The sequence below is a fragment of the Anomaloglossus baeobatrachus genome, chromosome 5, assembly GCF_048569485.1.
Source record: "Anomaloglossus baeobatrachus isolate aAnoBae1 chromosome 5, aAnoBae1.hap1, whole genome shotgun sequence".
Lineage (NCBI taxonomy): Eukaryota > Metazoa > Chordata > Amphibia > Anura > Aromobatidae > Anomaloglossus > Anomaloglossus baeobatrachus.
Window position 1 is genome coordinate 369,717,069 of NC_134357.1, and position 20,265 is coordinate 369,737,333.

Sequence of the window (20,265 nt, forward strand, 5' to 3'; positions counted from 1 at the left end):
CTATGTTTTACATGATTTTCGAAGGGCATGACATGCCTAAGAGGTTGAGTTTCATCATCTGCAACTTGTTGGCAACAGAAAGGCTGCCTTTACACCCTTTTGAGGATTTTCGAGACCTTATGCCCATTGCAGCGCCCCAAGAGCCGATGGCCAGTCGTCACTCCTTCTCCAAGAAAGGCGTGCCCACGCTACCACAGTAGGTCGCACACAACCTCACCGATTCCTTGAGAAACTCTATGTGTGACAGGGTGCATTTCAACACAGATACTTGGACCAGTAAGCATGGACAGGGGAGTTACATGTTGCTGACTGGGCACTGGGTAACTATGGTGAGAGATGGAGAAGGGTTTGCTGTACAAGTCTTGCCGTCCCCACGACTTGTGTGTCAATCCTTCCTCTGTATGTACAAGTTCCTCCACTGCTTCTGCCTCCTCAACCTCGTGTGGGTCCTCCACCTCGGCCCAAACCCTGTGTGGTCAGGCCACCCTTCCTTGTAACTGCGCCCAAGGAATCCCACACACCTCCTTACTATGCTGGCAGCAGAGCTCAAGGCCATCAGGCGGTCAAATGTTTACTTTGAAATGTAGGGGAAATGTGAGACACCGCTGAGGAATTGTGGACGGTTAGCTCTGGAGAGTGAGACCGAGTTTCATCAATGGTTGTCTCCACTCAACCAGCAGTCAGGGAAGGTCGGGTGCGACAATGATGCAAACCAGTCTGCGACCCTTCTTCAGGGCAATGTGACACACGTGCCTTGTATGGCTCACGTGTTGAACCTGGTTGTCCAGCAATTTTTAAAACACTATCCCGGCCTACATGGCCTTCTGCAGAGGGCATGGTGTAACGCCTGCCTGGATCGACACACTCAGATGGGCTGTAAAGGATAGGTTAGAGGCAAGCCACTCACCAAGCTGGACACCCAGAACCCTGAAACCCTTTAACCCCTATACAGTGATTTGGAATTACACAGGGCCCAAGTTGATCAATACCTGTGGAAGGCTGCAGTTCCAGAGAATAGTAGTCATGCAGGGTCAAAAACATTAATTGAGGAAGAGGAACAGAATGGGATGGCCAGGACTTAATCAGAAAACAAGCAGAGGTGAAATGCGGATCGGCCAACGAGGTACATAAACAGCAAGCAGGAAACATAGTCAGGTAACAAGCACACAAACTCATAAAACTGAACTGGGGGTAACAGTAACAAGAGGTTCATAGCTTTGTCTGGCAGTGGTCTGCAGACAGGAGGGGCCTAAAAAAGGGTGTGGTGTCTTCCCATTGGGACCAGAGTACAAATTGATTGAGTGGACTACGTTGGTGAGTTAACAGCCGTGTGCGGCAATGATGCAAACCTGTCTGCGACCCTTCGTCAGGGCAATGTGACACACTGGCCTTGTATGGCTCACGTGTTGAATCTGATTTTCCAGCAATTTTTAAAATACCATCCCGGCCTACATGGCCTTGTGCAGCGGGCACGCTGCTATGTGGTCACTTTCATCCTTCGCACCCAGCAGCTCAACAACTTTCATCGCTCCGGAAGTCTTAGGGTCTGGCGGTTAAACGCCGGAAATGCGATGTTCCGACACGCAGGAATTGGAATCTGCACATGTTGCAGCGTGTGTGGCAGCACCGCAGAGCCCTGCTGACATACGGTATGACGTATACCCTGGGCTAACTTGATCCAGAGGTGGTGCAGATCACGCTGCTGGAGTGGTGTCAGATCAAGGACCTATGCACCCTTCTACACAGTTTACAAATGTCGACGAAGATGTTTAGCACTGGCGATGCCATTCTCAGCGTGACAATTCTGGTCATCTACAAGATGGAGCACACTGTAAGCATTATTCGGAGTCAGGTGTTGGTCCAAGAGGAAGGGGAGGAAGTACAGGAGGAGTCATATGCAGAAGGGATAATAAGATGTACAAGGTCCATACGTTGAGCGGCACCTAGGCGGCAGTCATGGTGGGGGATAGGGATTAACAAGGGCGCATAGTATCAGCAAAAATTGTTGAGGAAGGTGCAGGAGCCATGAAGAAATGGAGGACGAACTTGCAATGGGCATGGAAGACTCAGCAGATGAGTGAGAGCTTGCTCACATTTCGGTTGTGCGAGGTTGGGGGGAGAGGACAGAGGAAGGAGGCACGATTCTCACCTCTCTGCCACCAACACACTAAGGACTTGGTCCTCCTGGATGCACAAGACACATGAGCGTCTTCTTGCTGCACTACCTACAACATGACCCTCGGATTGTACGAATTCGAAGTAATGCTAACTACTGGGTTGCCACACTGTTAGATCCCCGGTACAAGACAAAATTTGGCGAAATAATTCCTGCCATAGAAAGGGACGCACGTGTACAGGAGTATCTTCAGAAGGTGGTACGCAATCTTCGATCTGCTTTTCCACTAAACACCAGTGCTGCACAGAGTGAATTCTCAACAGTTTGTCCTGGATAGGAGGAAATGGTCTTTTACTTGTCCACATCTGAGGGACCGAGGGCTGGCTGTTGTGCTGAGATGGCATTGAGTACGGTGTCCCTGCAGAGTTGCACTTTTGGTCATATACAAAATGAGTTGAAAAAGGACAGATGCTGGTGAAAAGGGGAACAGGTGTGTTGGAAAGGGGAAAAAAGTTTTGGTCCGTGGGTTTGGTGGTTAAGCAAAAGTAACATTTGATGAAGAAACACCATCTGTTACAGTGGGACTGGCAGATTTGGATAAGGTGGTATATACTATGTTACCGCTATATAACGAAAATTAATATGAAAAGAAAGAGAAAGGTATATATCCCCATCAGCAGTCAGTGTCCACCGTGCTCCCAGATGGAAAAGGAGAGGTTGGAACCTGGAATGTTCGGTGGAGGATACAGAGCTGTGTGGCTATGAAACTAATAGTAGCCTGAACCAAGTTAGACGCCACTCGGATCTTGAGACTGGGAGCCCTGTTAGCGTCACAGGGTCCACACGCCCACCCAGCCCAGGAACTCCCTGTTAACATCACAGGGGCCATTCAGTACGCTGACCGTGTGCATTGGGGCCACACCTGTGAACAGCAGGCGCATCGGCAGCAGCAGGCCTGTTAATGCCACTGGGCTGCACAAGCAGGACTTGTAGGACAGGAGCTGGTCTTAACTGTTCTGCGTTACCAACTGTGGTGGCGGCCTGCATCGACGCCCTATCCCTGCCTACCTCTGGCCTAAAGCCGCAATGGGTTCAACACATGGAGGTGTGCTCTTTCGGAGCATAATAGAAGACTGCGCACCTCCTTGTTGTCTCCAGCCCCTTCTATAACCTGGGTCCGCCCCAAACCAGGGTGGACCACAATGCACCTCCTGGAGACAAAAGCAGAGTGATACGTCATGAGTGGCATAACTAGCGTCCTATTTGGAACCGCAACTTCAATGATGACCTCATGGCTGTCATGACCCAAACACCTCACCAGTCATCGTCTGACTATCAATAATGAGGTGACAAGTCATAGGGGCGGGCCTCTGCAAGCCATTTGGGAGTGGCCTGGCCACATCGTCAGGACACCTGATGCCCTGTCGTCTAAATGGGCCCCCCACATCAGGGGCAGGGCCAAAGAGTTCATTACCGGACCTAGTTTCTGATGCAGTAAGTGCCTGACCATGGTCAGTTGCATGAAATACAGTCTCTGAAAAAAGACTATCAGCTTTAGCATGGTGTCTATGCACAACACAGGACTTAGACCCGGCACGGAGTGCAAGTACCTGTGCAAAGAGGCTTTTCGCACTAAGTGTGGGAGCATGCGCTGTAGCCCGAAATGAAGACTTAGCCTCAGGAATGGCACAGTCAGGCTGAGCATACTCACTAGGCGAAACACTGGAGTTAGGCTGCGGCTGGGGTAAATCGGCACACGCATGCGCACTAGCTGCCTCTCCACACTTAGACGTGGAGGAGAAAGCAGCCAGCTGGACAACCCGAGGCACAGGCCTAAATGGCAGCTGATGCCTGGGCGCAACTGAAACCGCAGCAGGCTGCTTGCGCTTAAGGCGTCACCGTTTTGTAACAACAAATAACATCCAAAAGAACAGGTGTACTTCTTCCCATGGATAATCTGATATGATCCCTTTTTTCATGGACACGACCATCGCTAACAAATGTAGATGAGGCCAAATCAGCAGCTGCTTCAATGGATCTGAATTGCTCCATAAAGTGGCCTCTCCTCCACCCCAATTTCAAGATCCCAAATACTCCATTCCTCTGTGGTGTCAATCCAATCGCACTTGCTTCCTAAAAGCTCTCAAGTTTCCACCAGCCCTGCTGAGTATGGGGTGACAGAGATGGTTGAGTTTGCATAGCTGTTCAGTCGCACTATAGCCTGGGAATCAGAGGTCTGCTCCAAAGCTGCAATGAGTACAGACAAGGACGTTATTATTATTTTTATTATTATTGATTTATAGAGCACCATTGATTACATGGTGCTGTACATGAGAAGGGGGTTACATACAGAATACATATACAAGTAACTATAGACAGACTGGTACAGAGGGAAGAGGGCATTCTAAAGGTTTTTTGTGAGGAGACAGTAGGAGTTGTTTAGGATGAGCGTCAAGTACGTATGGTGGTGGTGTCATTGAAGGTTATAGTCATTTCTGAACAGATGAGTTTTCAGATTCAGTTTGAAGCTTGCGTGTGTAGCAGATAATCTAACGTGTTGAGGTAGCGAGTTCCATGAGACAGGGGAAATGATCTGCGCAGATGGCCAGAAGCTTTGTGACTGTGATCCAGGCCCCGATGAAGAAGGTGCTGAGCCTAATCTACACCCTCATTTCCAAAAAGTAAATCCTCCTGGTGGAGACAATGGGGAACATGATGAGGAGCATAGATACCTGATTGGAAGGACAACTTTACTATTCGGTCAGGGCAGGAAGAGGTTGTCTCGGAGGACTCAGGACGAGGGGAATGAAAACACACAGGGTTATTGATGAGGTTGGAGACCACACTTACTGTCAAACCAAAGTCAGCCAGTCGATGAGGTCAGCAGAGGAGGTGGAGGAGGATGCTATTGACGACGAGGTTACGTTGCGTCTTCCTGGCCAGAGACAAAGTACTGGAAGCATGTCAACAACTGAATCCTGGACCACAACTTTGACTCTGAGCAGATGTCGTGTTGGCTATGCAGGTCGCATGGGCTGTAAGCCTTTCCTAGCCTGTGAATTTTTGGACATCGCAAAGGATCACCCAAGTCATGGAATCTGTAAGATTTGTCAACAATCTGTAAGTAGAAGGCAAAAACTCACACTTTTGAGTACTTCCTCCATGAAGTATCACATGGATATGAATTGACAGCGTGAAGGTGTATTGCTGAGCTTTAGCAACTGTCAACGCAATATGCTTATTTGCCGTTCATTGCATGCATTGTTGCAGACTACACACAAGGGGCTGCTGTTTTTTTGGATCTGCCTTTGGTCACTATAGCAATAGAAAATTGCTCTTCGGGGGTGGACTTGGAGATGCTGTCTATGAACAGAAGGAAAAGCTAAAGGTGTGTGTTACAGCAAGGAGCCACCGCGGAAACACTTCGTTCAATTGTGAGGGGAGTTGTGTTGTACTTTGATGATGAGCACTGTAACGTCAGTGAGCAGCATCCTGTGCCACAGACCAACATTCTTACGGTGCTGTCTATACTGTTTACCGTGAGAGGAGCGTAAAGTCTGTATTTCTGGCAACTGGACATCACAGTACCCGGGTACGGTAGGCTGTGCCCAGACAATAATGCGGGCACGCAACACTTTGTTTTATTAGCAAAACACATATCTGTTCTGGGTAGGCCGACTATATAGACAATAAGACTTGCTGCCTCTGCACTGTCAAATTGTCACGTACAGTTTAAATCATAGAGGGACAGCAACACATGTTTGCATTGACTGTTGCTTTTCAAGATTTCCATGACTGTGTTGCAGAGCTGTGTGGTTTGCATTCACACTGTTATCATCTGCATTATCTGTGAGGCTTCAGCTAACAAGGGTATTCAGGGGGGGTCATGTTTTTTGTCTATGTTTAGGTAGATAACTTGGAAGCTCTTGTGATGCGCCACTGGTAAGTCGTGTTCGCACACACACACACACACACACACACGCACAAACACACAATTACTGCTACACAGAGGGATTAGCAGGTAGTAGGCAACAGAATAGATTGTTCAATTATTTAAATTGTATGCATGGTTCTTATTGTTTGTTTTGGTAAAGTTAAACAATCATTTATCAACCCAACTGCCTAGAGTCCTTTTCCTGTTGCCTGGTTTTGCTGCATACTGGGGAGCCCACCCTGTACACGACTTAAAATGAAGCATAAGTCGCAATGTGAATTTCACTGTGCTACAATGCGGCCTAGCGTGCCTGTGCAACCACCGCCTGCCCCATCAAGTGCATCTGCGTGCTCTTCATCCTCTGTGACTGTGGGGACAGCAGTCACACATGGTTTTTCAAACTGAACTTCCACTCCTTAAGCCGCAACAGGGAGTGTGATTGGCAGGTCATCACTTGTTTTGGAAGTGGAAGCAGAAGGTATTGTTGAGCTGTCAGACATCGAGAGAACCATCATTGGATGCAGGCTACATTATATCCACGCCTGCACCTTCGTCACAGCTTGCCTGGACTACCTGCAGTTAATAATTGCATTCCAGAAATGGAAAGGAGTGTAGAATGCACATGTGTCGTACCTTGCTTGGCAGCAAAGGAACACTAACTTAGTATTCCAAACAATTTTAGGATGGCAGAAAAAGAGTCAGCTCTTTGTGCAAATTAAATAGCGTGGCAAAAGTGGACAGATGGGTACAGTGGCCGTGTTCTGTGGGTACCAGGACAGTAAAAGAAGCCTCACTTTCTATCCCTCCTAATGATCAAATGCAGCAAGGAATTCCCTGAGTTTGCTATAAAATTAGCATAGCAAAATGTGCATGAGGGTGTAATGCAGAGGTGCTTGAGATTGCTTGGCACAAGTGGTACAATAAAGGAGTCCTACAGGCATTTTTTGTATACCAATAAGTTGCAGTATTTTTTGCTATCATTATAGCTTATTAAAAACAGAGCAGGATGGTGTCATGCAGAGGTGCTGCACATAGATTTGCACCAGTGGGGCACTAATGGAGTACAACAGCCAGTTCTATGATGCCACTAAATGGCAGTATTTTTTGCTATCATTATAGCTTATTAAAAACAGAACAGGAGGGTGTCATGCAGAAGTGCTAGAAATAGCTTGGCACCAGTGGGACACTAATGGAATACAACATCCAGTTCTATGATGCCACTAAATGGCAGTATTTTTTGCTATCATTATAGCTTATTAAAAACAGAGCAGGAGGGTGTCATGCAGAGGTGCTCGAAATAGTTTGCCACCAGTGGGGCACTAATGGAATACAATAGCCAGTTCTATGATGCCACTAAATGGCAGTATTTTTTGCTATCATTATAGCTTATTAAAAACAGAGCAGGAGGGTGTCATGCAGAAGTGCTAGAAATAGCGTGGCACCAGTGGGGCACTAATGGAATACAACAGCCAGTTCTATGATGCCACTAAATGGCAGTATTTTTTGCTATCATTATAGCTTATTAAAAACAGAGCAGGAGGGTGTCATGCAGAGGTGCTGCACATAGATTTGCACCAGTGGGGCACTAATGGAGTACAACAGCCACTTCTTGTATGCCACGAAGTTTACTCAATTTTTGGTATTATAATGTATTAGTAACAATGAGTTTGAGTGTGCAATGCAGGCAGACGTGCTGCAAATATCTTTGCACTAGTGGGACTAGACAAAAGTCCAATAGCCACGTTTAGGATGCCACTAGGTACACTCAGTGTTTGCTAGTATAATGGCTTAGTTATAATGAGTTGGAGTGTGCAATGCAGGCAGACGTGCTGCAAATATCTTTGCACTAGTGGGACTAGACAAAAGTCCAATAGCCACGTTTAGGATGCCACTAGGTACACTCAGTGTTTGCTAGTATAATGGCTTAGTTATAAGGAGTTTGAGTGTGCAATGCAGGCAGACGTGCTGCAAATATCTTTGCACTAGTGTGACTAGACAAAAGTCCAATAGCCACGTTTAGGATGCCACTAGGTACACTCAGTGTTTGCTAGTATAATGGCTTAGTTATAAGGAGTTTGAGTGTGCAATGCAGGCAGACGTGCTGCAAATATCTTTGCACTAGTGGGACGATACAGAAGTCCAACAGCCACGTTTAGGATGCCACTAGGTTCACTGAGTGTTTGCTAGTATAATGGCTTAGTAACAATGAGTTTGAGTGTGCAATGCAGGCAGACGTGCTGCAAATATCTTTGCACTAGTTGGACTAGACAAAAGTCCAATAGCCACGTTTAGGATGCCACTAGGTACACTCAGTGTTTGCTAGTATAATGGCTTAGTTATAAGGAGTTTGAGTGTGCAATGCAGGCAGACGTGCTGCAAATATCTTTGCACTAGTGGGACTAGACAAAAGTCCAATAGCCACGTTTAGGATGCCACTAGGTACACTCAGTGTTTGCTAGTATAATGGCTTAGTTATAATGAGTTGGAGTGTGCAATGCAGGCAGACGTGCTGCAAATATCTTTGCACTAGTGGGACTAGACAAAAGTCCAATAGCCACGTTTAGGATGCCACTAGGTACACTCAGTGTTTGCTAGTATAATGGCTTAGTTATAAGGAGTTTGAGTGTGCAATGCAGGCAGACGTGCTGCAAATATCTTTGCACTAGTGGGACGATACAGAAGTCCAACAGCCACGTTTAGGATGCCACTAGGTTCACTGAGTGTTTGCTAGTATAATGGCTTAGTAACAATGAGTTTGAGTGTGCAATGCAGGCAGACGTGCTGCAAATATCTTTGCACTAGTGGGACTAGACAAAAGTCCAATAGCCACGTTTAGGATGCCACTAGGTACACTCAGTGTTTGCTAGTATAATGGCTTAGTTATAAGGAGTTTGAGTGTGCAATGCAGGCAGACGTGCTGCAAATATCTTTGCACTAGTGGGACTAGACAAAAGTCCAATAGCCACGTTTAGGATGCCACTAGGTACACTCAGTGTTTGCTAGTATAATGGCTTAGTTATAATGAGTTGGAGTGTGCAATGCAGGCAGACGTGCTGCAAATATCTTTGCACTAGTGGGACTAGACAAAAGTCCAATAGCCACGTTTAGGATGCCACTAGGTACACTGACTGTTTGCTAGTATAATGGCTTAGTTATAAGGAGTTTGAGTGTGCAATGCAGGCAGACGTGCTGCAAATATCTTTGCACTAGTGGGACGATACAGCAGTCCAACAGCCACGTTTAGGATGCCACTAGGTTCACTGAGTGTTTGCTAGTATAATGGCTTAGTAACAATGAGTTTGAGTGTGCAATGCAGGCAGACGTGCTGCAAATATCTTTGCACTAGTGGGACTAGACAAAAGTCCAATAGCCACGTTTAGGATGCCACTAGGTACACTGAGTGTTTGCTAGTATAATGGCTTAGTTATAATGAGTTGGAGTGTGCAATGCAGGCATACGTGCTGCAAATATCTTTGCACTAGTGGGACTAGACAAAAGTCCAATAGCCACATTTAGGATGCCACTAGGTACACTCAGTGTTTGCTAGTATAATGGCTTAGTTATAATGAGTTGGAGTGTGCAGAGGACAGGAGGGTACAGTGCCAGGATTGTGGGGCTCTGGGTAGAGGAATAGAAGCCTGCCTTTCTATTCCCTCCTAATGGGGAAATGCAGCGACGAAATCCCTGACCTTAGCTACACAGACGCTGTCTCTGTTTTCAGGACCTGTCACCTATGGCTCTGACCCTGCCGGTACGAGCCCTTAAAAGGACTTATAGAAAGTGCTCTCCCTAAGCTGTCCAGCGCTGTGTATGGAGCGCATACAGCTGTATCAGCGATAGGACTCAGGACGGAGCTGCGCCAGTGATGTCTGAGAGCAAGGACGCAGAAGGCAGATAATGGTGTGCTGGAGGAAAATGTCCGGTTTTATAATGCAGGGACATGTGACATGGACATCCTATCACACATGCCGTTGCTTCTCTGGCTAAATGTCCACTTAGCTGTGTGTGTGTCTGGGATTGGCTGACATGCTGGCCCGCCCCACAAGACGCGCGCGCTTAGGGAAGGAAGACAAGGAAAAAAAAAAAAATGGCGATCGCCATTATACGTACAGCAGTGATCTGAAGGCGCTGTTCCCGCACACTATACACTGAAATGTCATAATAGTGTGAGTCACAGAGTGACTTACACTATTACAGCGGAAAGCCAGCTAGGAATTAGCTGTTTTTTTGCTGCTAGAACCATTATCGAACGTTTCTAAAACTATCGAGCTTTTGCAAAAAGCTCAAGTTCTAGTTCGATCTAGAACAGGCCCCAAAATCACTCGAGCCTAGAACTGGAGAACCTCGAACCTAGAACCGCGCTCAACTCTAGCTCTTATGTACCGCATTCTGGAATGCTGTATATAAGAGCCTACTTATGGTGGCCATAGCTTATAAAGGAAAATCCTGGTGAGGGGTTTGCTTTAATATTTTGATGACTTGGGCCTTAAAAGTTCTGGACTTGACAGAGCACTTACCAAGCTTTTGTCCCCTCAGATTGTTTCCCTATTCAGCATCAGCCTATTTAGCTTGATTGATAGCAATCTATGTTATGTCAGCAAAGAAATCAGACAGTGAGCTGTCAATCAAGATAAAGAGGCTGGTGCTGGACAGGGAAACAGCCTCAGTAGCCACAGGCTCCAAAAGTGACGTCACACCCAGAGCACTTAATGCCTCTATTGTGTGTAAATTAAAACTCTGATTTCTTGGGAATGCAGCATCAGGTAGAAAATATAAAAGTGTCAATGGATTTCATTTTCAAAAACCTGCAGGCCCATATCTGCAGTTTGGTGGGGTTGATTCTTACTGACACATTCCCTTTAAAAATGACAAGACACAGAGTACAAATCAATGGCAATGTGTGTTAAGAGTGATTTTTCACTGATCCATAGATTTGTATGAGTAATTTTTATTGCTGATTAGGATTAGAAAAATTGACGTCTTCACAAAAAAGAATAGTTATGTGAGCAGCTCCATAGAGTATAATGGGTAGATGTTCACTTAGTGAAAACATGGTTTGAACACGTATATATGAAAAATGGAAGTCTGAATAAGACATTATATATATTTTATTATAAAGTTACAGGCTATGTGATGAAAATATTGCTTTTAGAGGTTTCACTATAACCTGTATGGAGTACGAAAAGATGACAATGACAATAAATAGGGCAGCAGTAAACCACAAAATAAATTGTAGGAGCAGTGTAACACTGTGATATCAGAATAAAACCTAAGCGAATAAACCAAGCACATTATTCTTAAGCTAATATATCTATAACTATGCATCACAATGTCCTCCATGACAATGCTGAGGATAAAAGTTCTCCTCTCACGTTCAGATACACACAGATTACAGAAAGCACTGAGGCATGTTCTCCAGTATCAGAACTAATAGGCAGCCGCCCTGGGGGAAATTGATCAGAAGTTGATGTGTAGGACTCACACCTGAGCAAGACCTCATTACCGAGTTAATCCAACTCAGCACTGAGGGGAACAGACCTGTCAATTACATGCAGGGTGCCAGACTCAGGGGAGTACCTGTCTAATATTGCTGTAAAGTTGGAAAAAAAAAGCTGATCTAAAAGTTAACTTTTTGCTTGCCAAACGAGAGTGAAATTGACGTAGTGGAGTTAAGCCATATAGCTGTTTGATTATTTGTCAAAAATGACAGGAAATTAGATATTTAAGGGAAACTTTATTATCACTTGGGCGATTAGGTGAGATAAGCTGTCTCCCATGGAGCAGTATTTTGCTAACCCCAGTTGTGGAATTTGGCAATTCTCCAAACCAATTGTTCAGCTGATAGCCGGCTTGGATAACAGGTATAAACAGTGTATAAACAGTGTATAAACAGTGTATAAACAGTGTAAACAGGTATGCAAATGCAACAGCACAGAGAATGACTCAGTGGTAACTTAAACAGAGATTTAGTGCCTTGAGTATGAGATCAGGGAATGGCAAAGGTGGTGGTAATAAAACAGATTATATTACAATAAGAAATTTGGCGATACAGGATATAAACACAATATTATTTATACCTTATCACTTCTATCACTAAATAACAGGCATCGTCAACGTTATGTTACAGTAAATCTAATCTCTCTATCAGGGGAGCGTCAGTGTCACTCTTCTCAACGTCACTGTCATCACCTAACTAATATGGCACAACACACAGCCCCTAACGTGGGTTGGAGATGTGACACCCCATGGAGCTCAAGATAGGAGCTTAAATCCGTACCTTGTATATCCGTCGCTGGGACAGTGGTTTGTAGAAGTCGGGGCCTGACCCAGTTCCTTGGCCCCGTGGTGCACAGTAAAAGGAGGTTAGCAAGGATTGTCCCTGGAGAGGTCGTCACCAGTTACAGCCTCCTCCGCTGCAGACCCTTCCTCCAACCTTTCCCCCTCCAGGAGTGGAACGGATGATGTCGACTACGCCACCTGTGGTATGCGGCCAGAGATAAGGCCGCCGCTGCAGGGTACTTTGCTGGGGGGAGATGTTGGGGTGCAGCTGGGATGATATCACTCCCCACAGGTGGAGCGGCCCCCTGGAGGGAGAACGGGGAACTTGGAATCGCCGGATCACAAGGCGACGACAAACAGAGTCAGAGTCACTGGGTTGCGGGTTTCAGATTTTGTTTACTCACAATTCTTTCTTTCTGCAATGACTCTGTTCGTTCCTAGGCAGGGCAGAGGTTAAAGTCTGGTAGAGCAGCCTGTGGGCTTTCTCCTTTTGTGCTATCGTGTGGTGGTCTCTGGAGCTCTTGGGACCCGCTTCTCTGCCACACGAAGCTGCAGGGCTCTGTAACCCTCTTCTTCTCCATGCCACATGACTACCGGTCCCAGGCTCTCAACTCCTTCCCGGCTAGCCACCTCTCCCATTCGAAGTTTCTGCCGGCTAATGGACCTGGAGCCTCCTAACTGGCACTATCCGCTCTATCAGCTCAGGGGTCCTCATCCATCCACTTGCCCGATCCCAGGTAAGGAAAGGGTGTATGACCCGGTCTGGAACTGGTAGTTCCTCTGCTCTGCCTCCCTGAGAGAAATGCTCCAAGGGAGCTGGTCATTGCGTGTCCACTCTCAGTGCTTTCCCAAGGTATTCTGAAGTAACATGAAACCAAACTGTCCCTTTTGTAACTTCTTCCTGCACGTGCCCCCACCTAAGGAATGTTCCCTCTGTCTGTGTGTGTGAGGCTGAGTGAGCAGGAAACAGACTTAACCTCTTCCTGCCACAATGGACGGACATTATAAAATACATAAAAATACATACAATACAATACCCTGTAGCACCCAGTCTTAGGGGCGCTACATTCCTCCAGAGCAAAATGCAACACTCCTGGGTTGCAAGAGAAAATTACACCGCAAATTTTTTTTCATAGTCAGCAAATTAACACATCCCTTTTACCGGAACCCAATAAAGGAAAGGAAGTAGCAGGATGAAAAAGAAGGAGAAGAAAAAGGAAAAAGAAACATTGGCATAAATCAAGTCATTTAAAAAAAACAAGTCATTAAACATTCTGGAACAGGCCTCCTTGCAACGCTCCAGGGCCCTCCAGGTATCCAGGTTTGGGGAAGTATTACAGCAGTTCGATCCCGGTGCGAGCTGCGGTGCTGGGCTTACTCTCCGGCAACCACTCGCCAGGGCTCGCAGCTGGGCAGTCCAAGTGATCTTCTCACCTTCTCTTGGTCCTGGGGAGGCAGGGTCCTGGCTCCTAGTGTAAATGTCCAGCAAAGGGCGCAGGCACTGTTTTTTTCGCGTCCCGTTGCAATCCCACCCACGAAAGGTGGGCAAGTCCAGCCTCTGTTGGTACGTATGGCACCCATCCCATTCTCACTGGATGCCATTTTTACAGTCCCAGTCCGGTAGTCATGGTGCCCATGGTGGTGGGCACAAAATAAACATGACACGGTCCAGTAAAGGCACGCAGTACCCAGTGCCGTATTCCTCTACTAATACTTGTTTTTGTTTCATATCCTTCCACTAATAGTGATTCTGGGGAATTGTTTCTGTTCTGATATTGATTCTTGTGACATATTCATAAAGTGATGATGATTCTGGTTTGGTATTCATGTACTAATGGTGATTCTTGTGATCTATTCATGTACTCATGGTTGCTCTGTTGATGAATTCATGTAATAATAGTGGCTCTGGTGTCGTAATCCTATACTGTTGGTAGATCTGTTGGTATATTCATATATATCTCCCACAGTGCTCTATAAAAAAATGGGCACCACAGGTCCCAGTATAATGTCCTCAACACCCCAGTATAATGTCCCCAAAAATCCTCTATAGTGTATGGCCTCCACAGCCCCCAGTATTATGTACCCCAAAGTCCTATATAAGATATGGTTACTCATAACAGCTCCCAACACCGTATGATGTCTTTTCAGCCCCAAGTATTTTGTCCCCCACATCCCCTTACACAGTACAATTTCCCCAACAGCCTGCTGTATAATGTTCCTCACAGCCCCCAGTATAGTGTCCCCTACAGCTCCCTATAGAGCTATAATGTTCAATACAGCACTTCATATAATTTACCAAAAAGCTCTATCATGTTATTATCTGTCCACAAGACACTTTCACAGAATGATTTTGGCTTACTCAAGTGAATTTTGGCAACCTGTAGTCTAGCTTTCTTATGTTTCTGTGTCAGCAGTGGGGTCCTCCTGGGTCTCTTTCCATAGTGTTTCATTTCATTCAAATGTTAACAGATAGTTCATGCTGACACTCATGCACCCTGAGCCTGGAGAACTGCTTGAATTTCTTTGGAATGTGATTAGAGCTGCTTATCCACTAGCCGAACTATCCTGCATTGCAACCTTTCATCAACTTTTCTCTACTGTCCAAGTCCAGGGATATTAGCTACAGAGCCATGGGTTGTAAACTTTTTGATTACGTAGCATACCATGGACAAAGGAACATCAAGATCTCAGGAGATGGACTTGTAACCTTGAGATTGTTGATCTGTTTCAACAATTTTGGTTCTCGAGTCCTCAGCCAATTCTCCTCCCTCTTTTTGTTCTCCATGCTTAGTGTGAAACACAGACACCGAATGCAAAGATTGAGTCAACTTTTCCATTTTTTATATTGTTTCATGATTTTCATATTGCCCACACCTGTTTCTTGCCACAGGTGAGTTTGAATGAGCGTCACATGCTTGAAACAAAGTTGTTTACCCACAATTTTGGAAAGGTGCCAACAATTTTGTTCATTCCATTTTTGGCATTTTGTGTGAAATTATGATTGATTGTTCTCAGTGAGAGAAACAAAATTATATTCTTGTTGTGATACCTTTTTAATGGCTAACTAAAATAAAATGATGTTACAAAGCAAGCTTTCGAGACATCTCAGGTCCCTTCATCAGGCAAAGTATGACAAAATATTTGAAGAAACACAAACATATACACAAACAGGGCAGAGGGATGGCATAATGAAAGGACATTTAAAAAAAAAACACTGAGCTTAGAGAGTGAAGCCTTAATTAGCTTTGATTAGTGGTGTGAAAGTTTTACTGTCCCAATATCAATGTAGGATCAGAGGTGTGGTGCCCTAGCAGTCTCTGGAACAGACTCCTCAGATTTTGTAATGGGCCATAAATCCTCCTGACAGGTTAAGTCCTTTGACCACAGAGTTAAACATGTTAATAAATTTGTTTTTCCAGACCCTTCGATGGCTCTGTGATCTGAAGTTGCCTTTTAATATGATAACTTTCATATAGTTTATATTGTGTCCTGAAGAACAGAAATGTTTGGCCACAGGTAAATGTTTTTTTGTGTCTGTAATTGTGTGGCAGTGAGATCTCATTCTTGCGCTCAGTCTCTGTCCTGAAATAAGCATGGCTAAATGCAATAATTTTATGGGAGAAATACTTCATTTTGGGGAACAATTTCAAGGGGGGCAACAGTTTCGGCTGTGACCATAGTGGTCAGAATAAAATATTTCTTATAAGATTTTTTTTTTTTTTTTTTTAAGTAAAACAAATTTAAACCTAGTTCGGTTTGGCAAAATACATGGGGAAAAAAAGAGAGGACATAACTTATCTTGGAATAAAATCAGAACACTATGCGCTAAGGTGAGTTTCTGTGGTTAACATAAAACCTGTGGTGCTCTGCTTCTAGATCCCAATGATGGAGAAAAGTGAAAACGTGCAAAAAGTGAGAAGGAAATGACACTCACTGTTTCCAGTAAAAACAGTCTCTTTATTCCAAATCCATAAAAGCAACAAATTCTGGGGACAGCCAAGGGAAACAACAGCCATTTCATGCTTTCAACGGGTCTGTGCCTGCATTGAAGCCCAGGCCAGTATGAAACGGCCATCGTCTGTTTTTACTGTGCACCTGTTGTACTCAATCTACCCCCAATATCGGCAGAATTTGACATATTTATGGATTTGAAATAAAGAGACTGTTTTACTGCAAACGGTGAGTGCTGCTTCCTTCTCACTTTTTAGCACTAGTTCAGTTTGCCTTCTTGTGATCGTATCAACCCGCAGAATAAAGATAACATGACAATTAGACCTTAAAAATTTAAATTGCTCACTTTTTGTCCATTTTGCCTCCCAAATTGAAACCACTTAAAACTAGTGTTTTTTGTTACTAAAAAAATAAGCCATTTTACAGTTCCACTGACATAAAATTGTGAAACTTTTGTCCCTTAGAATATAGCAACACAAAAAAGTGTGGATTTATTGTACAAAAATAATAAAACTTTAATTAAACTATATAAATTTAGCATTGCCTTATCCATACTGACCTACAAACTAAAGATAACATTTTATTTTTGCACCACATTCAGTAGCATAACATTTAGAGAGCAAAAAAACAGTGGTAGAATTGTTGTATTATCTATTTTGCTCCACAGAGTTAATAAAAATTTGTTAATTAAAGAAGTGGTTTACCCATTTTCATTACTGGCCACATCGATATTATGTTGGGAAACAAGGTTTATCTCAAATACAGTCATATGAAAAAGTTTGGGTACCCCTATTAATGTTTACCTTTTTCCGTTATAACAATTTGGGTTTTTGCAACAGCTATTTCAGTTTCATATATCTAATAACTGATGGACTGAGTAATATTTCTGGATTGAAATGAGGTTTATTGTACTAACAGAAAATGTGCAATCTGCATTTAAACTAAATTTGACAGGTGCATAAGTATGGGCACCTCAACATAAAAATGACAATATTTTGTAGATCCTCCTTTTGCAAAAATCACAGCCTCTAGTAACTTTCTGTTGCTTTTAATGAGTTCCAATATCCTGGATGAAGGTATTTTTGACCATTCCTGTTTACAAAACAATTCCAGTTCAGTTAAGTTTGATGGTCGCCGAGCATGGACAGCACGCTTCAAATCATCCCACAGATGTTCAATGATATTCAGGTCTGGGGACTGGGATGGCCATTCCAGAACATTGTAATTGTTCCTCTGCATGAATGCCTGAGCAGATTTGGAGTGGTGTTTTGGATCATCGTCTTGCTGAAATATCCATCCCCTGCGTAACTTCAACTTCGTCACTGATTCTTGCACATTATTGTCAAGAATCTGCTGATACTGAGTTGAATCCATGCGACCCTCAACTTTATCAAGATTCCCGACGCCGGCAGTGGCCACACAGCCCCAAAGCATGATGGAACCTCCACCAAATTTTACTGTGGGTAGCAAGTGCTTTTCTTGGAATGCCATGGTTTTTTTTGCCTCCATGCATAATGCCTTTTTGTATGTCCAAACAACTCAATCTTTGTTTCATCAGTCCACAGGACCTTCTTCCAAAATGTAACTGGCTTGTCCAAATGTGCTTTTGCATACCTCAGGTTACATAGTTACATAGTTACATAGTTACTTAGGTTGAAAAAAGACCTAGGTCCATCTAGTTCAACCCTCCTCCACCAGTTCTACATTTAGTCACTAAGTCATTTATAACCAACAATGTTTTGTGTACTGAGGAAATCATCCAGCCCTTTTTTAAAAGCTGTTATAGTATCTGCCATTACTACCTCTTGTGGTAGGGCATTCCACAGTCTGACTGCTCTAACTGTAAAGAACCCTTTCCTATTTAGCTGTTGGAATCGCTTTTCTTCCACTCGCAGTGAGTGCCCCCTGGTCCTTAGTACTGTCTTTGGAAGAAATAAGTCATGTGCCAGTCCTTTATATTGACCACACATGTATTTATACATATAAATGAGATCTCCTCTGAGACGTCTTTTTTCTAAGCTAAACATATCTAACTTTTTCAACCTGTCATCATATGGGAGGCCTTCCATTCCTTGTAATAGTCTAGTTGCCCGCCTTTGAACTGACTCTAACTTCTGAATGTCCTTTTTAAAATGTGGAGCCCAAAACTGGATCCCGTATTCCAGATGTGGCCTTACAAGTGATTTATAGAGGGGTAACAATACGTTGGGATCACGGGATCTAATCTCTCTTTTTATACACCCTAAAATCTTGTTTGCTTTAGCAGCTGCTGCTTGACATTGAGTGCTGCTGCTCAGCTTATTTGTAATGAGAATACCCAAGTCCTTCTCCTGTTCTGTAGTCCCGAGTTTACTTCCATTTAATGTATACGCAGCTATAGGATTACTCCGTCCTAGGTGCATTACTTTACATTTATCAACATTAAATCTCATTTGCCAAGTATCTGCCCATTCTGACATCTTATCCAGATCATTTTGTAATATTGTACTATCCAGGTCAGTTTTTAATATCCTACATAGTTTGGTGTCATCGGCAAAGACTGACACTGTACTATCAATCCCATCCACAAGGTCATTAATAAAGAGATTAAAAAGAATCGGTCCAAGCACAGATCCCTGCGGCACCCCACTGCTGACTATAGCCCATTTAGAGAATGTACCATTTATGACTACTCTTTGTTTCCTATCTTTTAGCCAATTCCTTACCCAGTTGCATATTGTGTCCCCTAGTCCTTGCTTCTGGAGCTTTAGTATAAGGCTATTATGTGGTACAGTATCAAATGCCTTTGCAAAGTCCAAATAAATCACATCAGCTGCATTACCAATATCCAGGTTTGAACTTACCCCCTCATAGAACCCCAACAGGTTGGTTAGACACGACTTATCTTTCATGAATCCATGCTGTTTGTCAGTTATCATATTATTTTCTGCAATATATTTTTGCATGTCATCCCTTAAAATGCCCTCAAAAACTTTGCATACTACTGATGTCAGGCTTACTGGACGGTAGTTGCCTGGATCTACCCTCTTACCTTTCTTAAATATCGGTACCACATCAGCAATCCTCCAATCCTGAGGCACCAACCCTGTTACAAGTGAGTCTAAAAAGATGAGATACAGCGGTCTGTCGATTACGGAGTTCAATTCCCTCAATATTCGTGGATGAATGCCATCTGGCCCTGGGGATTTGTCAATGTTTAATTTACTCAGACGTAGGCGTACTTCATCTTGTGTTAAATTAAATATATCGGGTGGTGAACTTTGATTTTTCACTTGTTGAATGATCCCTGGTACAGTCAGTTCCTTGGTGAATACAGATGAGAAATGCCTATTTAATATCTCAGTCTTTTGTTTGTCCTCTACAACTAACTTGTTATTATATTTTAAGGGGCCGATACTATCCTTTGTTTTCCTTTTGGCATTAATGTATTTATAAAAGATTTTGGGATTTATTTTAATGTCATTGGCGATTTTTGTTTCAGTAGCTAATTTTGCTTGTTTGATTTCTTTTTTACATTTCCTATTGATATCTTTATACTTCTGAAATGCTATTTCTGTATTCTCAGCCTTTAAGATTTTAAATGCCCTTTGTTTTTGTTTTATTATACTTTGTACAGTCTTATTTATTAATAGTGGTTTCTTTTTATTCCTGGACATTTTATTACCAGAGGGTATACGTTTTTTACATGACTCTAGTAGTATATCCTTAAACTTACCCCATTTATGTTCGGTATCCCCAGTTATTATGACTTTGTCCCAATCTACACATTTAAGCTCTTCCCTTAATTTGTTGAAATCAGCTTTCCTAAAATTCCAGGTTTTAGCATTCCCCCTTTGAAATGTTCTATTGAATATTATGTTGAAGCTTACCATATTATGATCGCTGATGCCCAAGTGCTCCCGGACCTGTAGATCTGAAATTGTATCCGGTCTATTTGACAGGACCAGATCTAGTAAATTATCTCCCCTGGTCGGTTCACCTACCA